Below are 7,705 nucleotides of genomic sequence, written 5' to 3'. Positions count from 1 at the left end.
AATAAAAATGTATTATGATATATATAAAAATGACAATGAAATATGCCAATCACTTAAAAACAGTGACATAAGAAGTACGATGAAAAATTGTTACCAAACCCATATTTCTAAAAGAATGAAACTATTCAAAATGATGCGATTTCATCAAAAATCTATCAACAACAATAAGACAGGAAAATTGTTGCCAAAATCACATTTTTAAAGATGTGAGATGTGAGAAGTGTACTCGGAAGCTTCATTTAAAATTTTTTTTAAATACAAAATATTATCAGTTTTCCAAAATTCTTTTTGTAAAAGCAGTCGTAAGGATGAAAGTTTAACGTGTCCAAAAATCAAAGAAAAATAAACTGTACATTTAAAAAAAAAAAAACTTTTTTAGAAAAAATCCCGTTGAAAAGGTGTTCAGCTCCCTTTGTTAAATAAATTCGTATTTAATCGATTTATTGAAACATGAAATTTATTTTAAGTTCGTAAAATAGCTAAGTGCCTACGTTTCATGAAGATGTGAAAACGGAGTGTGTAGAGTAAAATCTCGCTTTCTTATAGCCCCTTACGTCTCAAAATGACGGGATTTCGTCACAAAACATAAAATAAAAAAATTCGAATTCGAATTTCGAAAAAATCGCTTCGAGGTGCACTGGCTTTTGTCTAGATGCACCTATGCACCAAATTTCGTAGCCGTGGGTCTATTAGCTTACGCGCAGCGCGAACGAAAGACACACACATACAGACAAACTCTTTTTTTTATTATATGTAGAGAAGATATGGACCATAGTGAAGAATGATATGATATATGTATTAATGAGGTACCATAGTGAAGAATAGTGAAGAATGATATGATATATGAAGAATGATATGATATATGATTATTCTTTCACGGAATGCGCATATTACAGACATGATTGCTGACACTTTGGAGGAAAATAAAAGGTGGGTAGAAATGTCGAATTTTCATTCAAAAGTCGCGTTTACTCATTAACTTAAGGTATGGTACTCGTGTTATGCTCGTGTAAGAAGGAACTCATGTCAGCACATCTTCGAATTCGCCCAGTTAATCAGAGAAAGACTGTAGCCTGCTGTTATCACATTAGACAACTGTTGCTCAGTTTGACTGAAATCCAGTGATACTTATGCGATTTTGCAATCGTTAAGCCCAAGAGAGATACAAGAGAGTTTCGTGGGGAATTTCAGAAACTTCTGCTTGCCAAATACCCGAGACGATAGATCTTATGCGACTCACTGTTAGGGATCGTAAGAAACATCACATTGTGTGGGATTTCAACAACTTCTACTCGCCAGTACCCGAGACGACAGACATTTTTCTCAAGTTACTGTTAGGATACATAGACATTATGTATATTCAGTCAGGAAATTGGGTGTCTTTCACAGCACCAAGTATCCGTGTATATGGTGCGACAATGTTTGGAATTTTAGGGTTGTCAGCAATGCAACTATGGCTTTGGCTTCTCTTAACAATACAGCTCAGTGCGTACATTGGTGTGTTCAATAACTTACATGTATGCATGAGTTGGATGACGCCATTTTTCCTGAAGAATCGGGCTTATGATTACAGCCTCGTGATGGCCGTATCATTACGCTACGGAACTGAGGGAAAAGAACGTTGAAAACTTTCATTCTTTCATCGTCATACTGGCCTACCACCTTGATCGACGGTATTGGACGGCAAATCCCATATGCATTTAAGCAAACCGCACCGGAAGCATAGTGCCAAATTACCTCAAATATTTTATACGTGGATTTTGATATACAGTGGGACCTCTAGATACGAGTTTAATTCGTTACAGCATTGAACTCGTATAGCGAATTCCTCGTATCTAGAAACAAACTTCCCTATTGAATATAATGGAAACTCAGTTAATCCGTTACGCACACCCAAAAATATCAACAGAAAAATCAATTTTTCTAATAAATAACATGGATAAATAATATAACTATAGTTTATTTTTATGATAGCTTCTAACAAATGATAGCTTCCGTCACCGACCTATTAACTTTTTCTCGTTAATCCACACCAACAACAGCTTCTCAAACTCTTTTAGTTTTGGACAGTGCTTGGAATCAACGGAAGCAATGGAAGCAACGGAAGCAACTTTGGCTACATCAAGTTTCTTAATTTCTTTTCCTGCTTCTTCAGAATAGTGCAGATCGTCGATGTCGAATCCGTCACTCTTACACCACACTTATGTTTATCTATGATTTCTTTCTTAATTTCAACGGCCATGGCTTCCTTATTTTTCTTTGCAGCCCTATCTGAAGCAACAATCTTCTTGCGAGGCATCGTGAAATAATTATTTTCAAGTTAAATGTCATAAACAATTGACTCACAAGCGCACAAATGCGTAGATCAAGAACACTGAGTAATCTTACGAGGGGATTCCCCGAGTCGAGCCACGCATGCCAACGCATACCAAATCGCGCCACGCATACCAACAGCCTGACTCATTGTTCTTTACTCGAGTCAGTTCTCGCATTTAGAGGCAGCGTTTTTGCTCATACTTTTTTCGTATCTCGAATTTCTCGTATATAGAGGTGCTCGTATTTCAAGGTTCCACTGCATTACCTTAATTTTCTGAACATATTTCAAGATGCGCGTGTATATACTTTCTTAAAGACATCACAAAAATATCTAGGCTGTATTAAGCATTATTATGTTTTAATGTGCTTTTATTAATAATCCTCAGTAACTATTAATAAAATACACTCTATAACAAACAAAAAAAAAAAAAAAAATCGACGCACCAAGAGGAAGTTGTCCGATGGAGACAAAAATGGGTTGATAGGAAGATTATGTACACAATAAAAAATGATTAAAATTTTAGAACAATTGAATGATTTGTTTCAGATTTATATACTTACAAAGTAACGAGCTCAATAAGGTATTGACTCACCTCTAGCCTGGATACAAGGTGCCACATGGCGTGGCACTGACTGATAAAGCTCCCAGATGGTCTCCTGTGCTATTTCTTGCCAAATTTGCTCCAATTGTTGGGCTACATTCTCTGATAGATCCAGTCGCCTTCCCATCAGATCCAAGACATGCTCGATGGAAGAGATATCCGGCGATCTGGCTGGCCAAGGAAGTGTTTGACAAGCTGTAAGATAGTTCTTAGTAACATGTTCCGTATGTGGTCTGGAATTATCTTGCTGAAAAATAAGGCCAGGTTACAACAAAATGAATGGTAGCAAAACAGGTCTCAGAATATCCTCGACGTACCGCTATGCTGTAAGTGTGCCTTTAATGACGACCAAAGCGGGCCGACTATCAAGAGAAATGTCATCCCAGACCATAATTCCTGGTTGAGGGCCTGTGTGGCGTGCAATAGTGAGAGCAAGACCGGCACGCTGCTCTGGACGTCTCCATACACGTCTTCGATGATTGTCACGACAAAGTTGGAAGCGGGATTCGTCACTAAAGACGTTTCCACTCAGCATCATTCCAACCTGATCCATCATTCCAACGGACCACCAGTGGTCCATGGACCACCGGTTGGCGACCGCTGACCTATAGAATGTCAAAACTACATATTAGAAATAAATCAAGTTCTGTTTAGTTTTGAAACAGAATTTTAATTCCAGCATTTTAAATGTTAATTTACTTGTTTTCTCTCATAGCAAAATCTTCGATTTATGTTCTAGATCAGTGGTCGCCAACCGGTGGTTCGTGAAAACTTTTTGATGGTCCGCAGAAAAATTGGGACATTATATATATTTTTATGAAGATTCAGTTTAAAAAATGACAAGTAACAAAACATATTATATGGAATATGGTTTATCCTTTCTTTTTTTAAATTTTAGCTACTACTTTAGCGAAATTCCTTCTGAATTCAGCGACTTGTTAGCTACTTTTGCAGGTATATCTAGCGACATTTGAAAGTGAGAGTTGGAATTCATGGGATGCTGCTGTTATCAATAATAACGCGAACTGGGATTCTCTTTCCTTTTAAATTACAAACGTATGCTATTGTGGTCGTTAATAACACAGTTTTTCCTCTGTGTCAATAGGCAACTTGATGGATTTTTATGAGAACCATCTGCATTCTTGTTTATAATTGCCTCACTGGAAGTTTCTGTTTTTATTTTGTCTAACTGTTGATCGATGGCGCCATTGCTGAGTAAGAGACAATTATTATGTTTACAATAATTAAAAATTGGCGGCACAACAGTGTCAGTTTATTGATATTGCTTTGCGTTTGCCGGTTTGTTCTTGCTTTTCGTGAAGTTCCTTTTCTATGGAAATGTGAAGCTTTCTATACAAAAAGGTAAGATTTTTGTACTTTTCATGTAACTTTTCAATGTGAATAAAATATGTGTAGTTTGCTGATTATTACTGCATAAATGTATTTACCTTTTTTTAAATTCATATTAGTGGTCCGGCAAATATGAAATTATATATGTAGTGGTCCGTGAAGTTCTAAGGGTTGACGACCGCTGTTCTAGATATTTCTTTCATTAGTATAGTTCCAATTCAGTAAAGCAGAAGGTATTTAGTTTCAGATATTAGGTGACTTTTTAATCGATTTTATTTAGAAAAGTTCCTTTCAGCAAGCAACATTTAGCAGCAACTGTGAGAAAAATTCGCAGTAGTAAAAAATTATTTGGAATTGCATTCTGGAGACAAAGGGTATTTTAGAGTAAACTTTCAAAGCAAACATTTTAGGATAAACGTTCGAAGCAAACATCTTTTCAAGTCAGTGTTTCGTCTTTCAAACCAGTGACAGAAATAAAACTCGGAACTTATTCTCTCTTAATAAAGAATTTTCCCTTATTTTATTATGTCTTTGTAACAATAATTTAATTTATATAAGTATTTTGCTTTCATAATTTAAGGGCATAGCAAGAAAATGAAATTGTTGATATGTCAACGTGATTTCTTTGAATACTCTTTCCAGGTTATAATACTTCAATACTACTTCAGTTTCGAATGACAGTTCAGCATCTTGGGATTCTTCATCTGTGCAATGATCGAATGTATAAAATGGCTTAACATAACAATCTTAACATTGGTTAATATAGCATGGTTAAACGAGTCATTCCTATAATATAACATGGCTAAACGAATGTTTTGTCTAGGTTATAAAACTTCAATACTACTTCAGTTTGGAATGACAGTTCAGCTTCTCGGGATTCAGCATCTCTTCAATACTACTTCAGTTTCAACTTCAATACAACTTCAGCTTCGAATGATAGTTGAGCGTCGCTGCAATGATCAAATGTATTAAATGGCTAAACATTGGTTAATAATACAACATGGCTATAAGAGTCATTGGTTAATATAACATGGCTAAACTCAGTTTCATGAATTATCTCTTCAATACTACTTCAGTTTCAACTTCAATACTACTTTAGTTTCGAATGACAGTTCAGCATTTCGGAATTTAGCATCTCTGCAATGATCGAATGTATAAAATGGCTTAACATTGGTTAATATAACATGGCTAAACGAATGTTCTGTATAGGTTATAAAACTTCAATACTACTTCACTTTCGAATGACAGTTCAGTATCTCGGGTTTCGTCATCTTTTCAATGCTACATCAGTTTCAACTTCAATACTACTTCAGCTTCGAATGACAGTTGAGAATCTCTGCAATAATCGAATGTATCAAATGGTTAAACATTGGTTAATATAACATGGCTAAAATAGTCATTGGTTAATATAACATGGCTAAAAGAGTCAGTGTTTAATATAACATGGCTAAAAGAGTCATTGTTTAATATAACATGGCTAAACTCAGTTTCATCAATCATCTCTTCAATACTACTTCAGTTTCAACTTCAATACTACTTCAATTTCGAATGACAGTTCAGCATTTCGGGATTCAGCATCTCCGCAATGATCGAATGTATAAAATGGCTTAACACTGGTTAATATAACATCACTATAATATAACATGGCTAAACGAATGCTATGTCTAGGTTATAAAACTTTAATACTAGTTCAGCATCTCAGGATTTTTCCTTTCGCCAACGATCGAGTGTATAAAATGGCTTAACATTCTTTAATATAAACATGGCTAAACGTTGGTTACGAGTATATAAGATGGTTCGACCTAAGCACTGGAGTCTGATCTAAGGGTTGGTTGGTTTAGTTTGGTTTACGTAATTACAGCAAAGCCTCAAGGGCTATCTGCCTAAGGGTAGGGATGCCTTCGTAGAGGACTTTCTAAGGAGAACTGGTTCGTATAAAAGTTACACATGGGAAAAAACACGTAAACGTTCATCCAGCCAATCCTTTAACGGGGTTCGAACTTCAGACTGAACCAACACTGTTCAGAGACTTCACCGCTGGCCACTGATGGACCTTTGAGCTGAGGTCAAATTTCAATGAACAGGCTGGCTGTATGAGTTTTTCGGGCAACTTATAAGTTTTCTGAAGTAACACAGGGTATGTAAAGTGTATTATCCCTCCCAAAATTATTTCTGTTATTGTATCACCAAAAATAAAATTTAAAAAAAAAAAAAAAAAAAAAAAAAAAAAAAAAAAAAAAAAAAAAACGCTCTTTTCGACGCTCTCTAGTTACTCTCCTAGTACTGATATGCAATTGAAAGGAAGGTTTGCAGAGGAGACACATGCCAATTTTTAAATTTAAATTTTAGGAAAATACAAATTTAAGCAGATAAAAGTGCTCACTAAACTGTAGCTGAATTTCATCTAAACTTCAGTTAAACTGGTTTTAGTAAGCATCAGATAATTAAAGAACATTTCATATTTAACCTTAGTTAATATTTTAATGATGAGTGAAATCTGCTTCTCCAGAATATAAGAAAAATTTCCAAACGAGATGTTGCAGAAAACTTAGAACGTTTCTGCATCTGGGCTCTAATTTGGGAATATCAGACTGCTGAACTAATGTGCCTGTGCGGTTATCAGAAAAGCACAAGGGAGAAATAGCTCAGTTTCTTACACTTCCCTCACCATCCCCAAGTGCCGAGAAAGAAGCTATCAAAAGATTAATAAATAAATCAAATAGCTTAGGGAAACTGATTATTCCTTTCCCAAACTTGGGTTTAAAGTATCCAAATTATTTTATTGATGGGCCTAATATTTCAGTTTTTAACGGCATTTGCTATGAGACTGTTTTCTAAATGTTACATTCCCATACATTTCTGTTTCATTATGATAAGAGAAATTTTTCTTTTCTTCCCATAAAAACTTGAATACCTTTTCAGTAAATAATTTTCAAATCCATTGAATCAATTCCATTATTATAAATATAAATTTTATTTAAATTTGTACCGTTAGGGAATTTGCATGATTTGCCTGTTATTAAAGTATTATTTAAATGTTATTAAAGGTAAAGCTATCATTATTTATTGCCCACCAGCGGCAGAGAGGCAAAATCGCTGAACACTGTAGTACCGACCTGGGATTGAATCCAGGCATACGGGTTGGCTGCATGGGCGTTTTCGTGTTTTTGCTCATGTGTAACATGCATGCGAGCAAGTTTCCTTTAGTACGTTCTCCATAAAGGCATCCCTCTCTTTAGGCAGATATCCAGTGTGTGCTTTACCGTAATAAACTAAACCAAACCACACCAACCAATCATTATTTATCTAGAAACCAAGGTCAGAAGATTCAGCATTAAGTCACCATGTTTTTAAACTGTTTTGTTAGCGATAAATTATATTTTCAGTTGAATAATGATTACCCATTTAAATTTTACGACATTGTTGGCAGATAATAT

The sequence above is a fragment of the Stegodyphus dumicola genome, chromosome 9, assembly GCF_044657685.1.
Source record: "Stegodyphus dumicola isolate Sdum_Otavi_A_Nest chromosome 9, ASM4465768v1".
NCBI lineage: Eukaryota > Metazoa > Arthropoda > Arachnida > Araneae > Eresidae > Stegodyphus > Stegodyphus dumicola.
Note: the sequence above shows the minus strand (reverse complement) of the source record.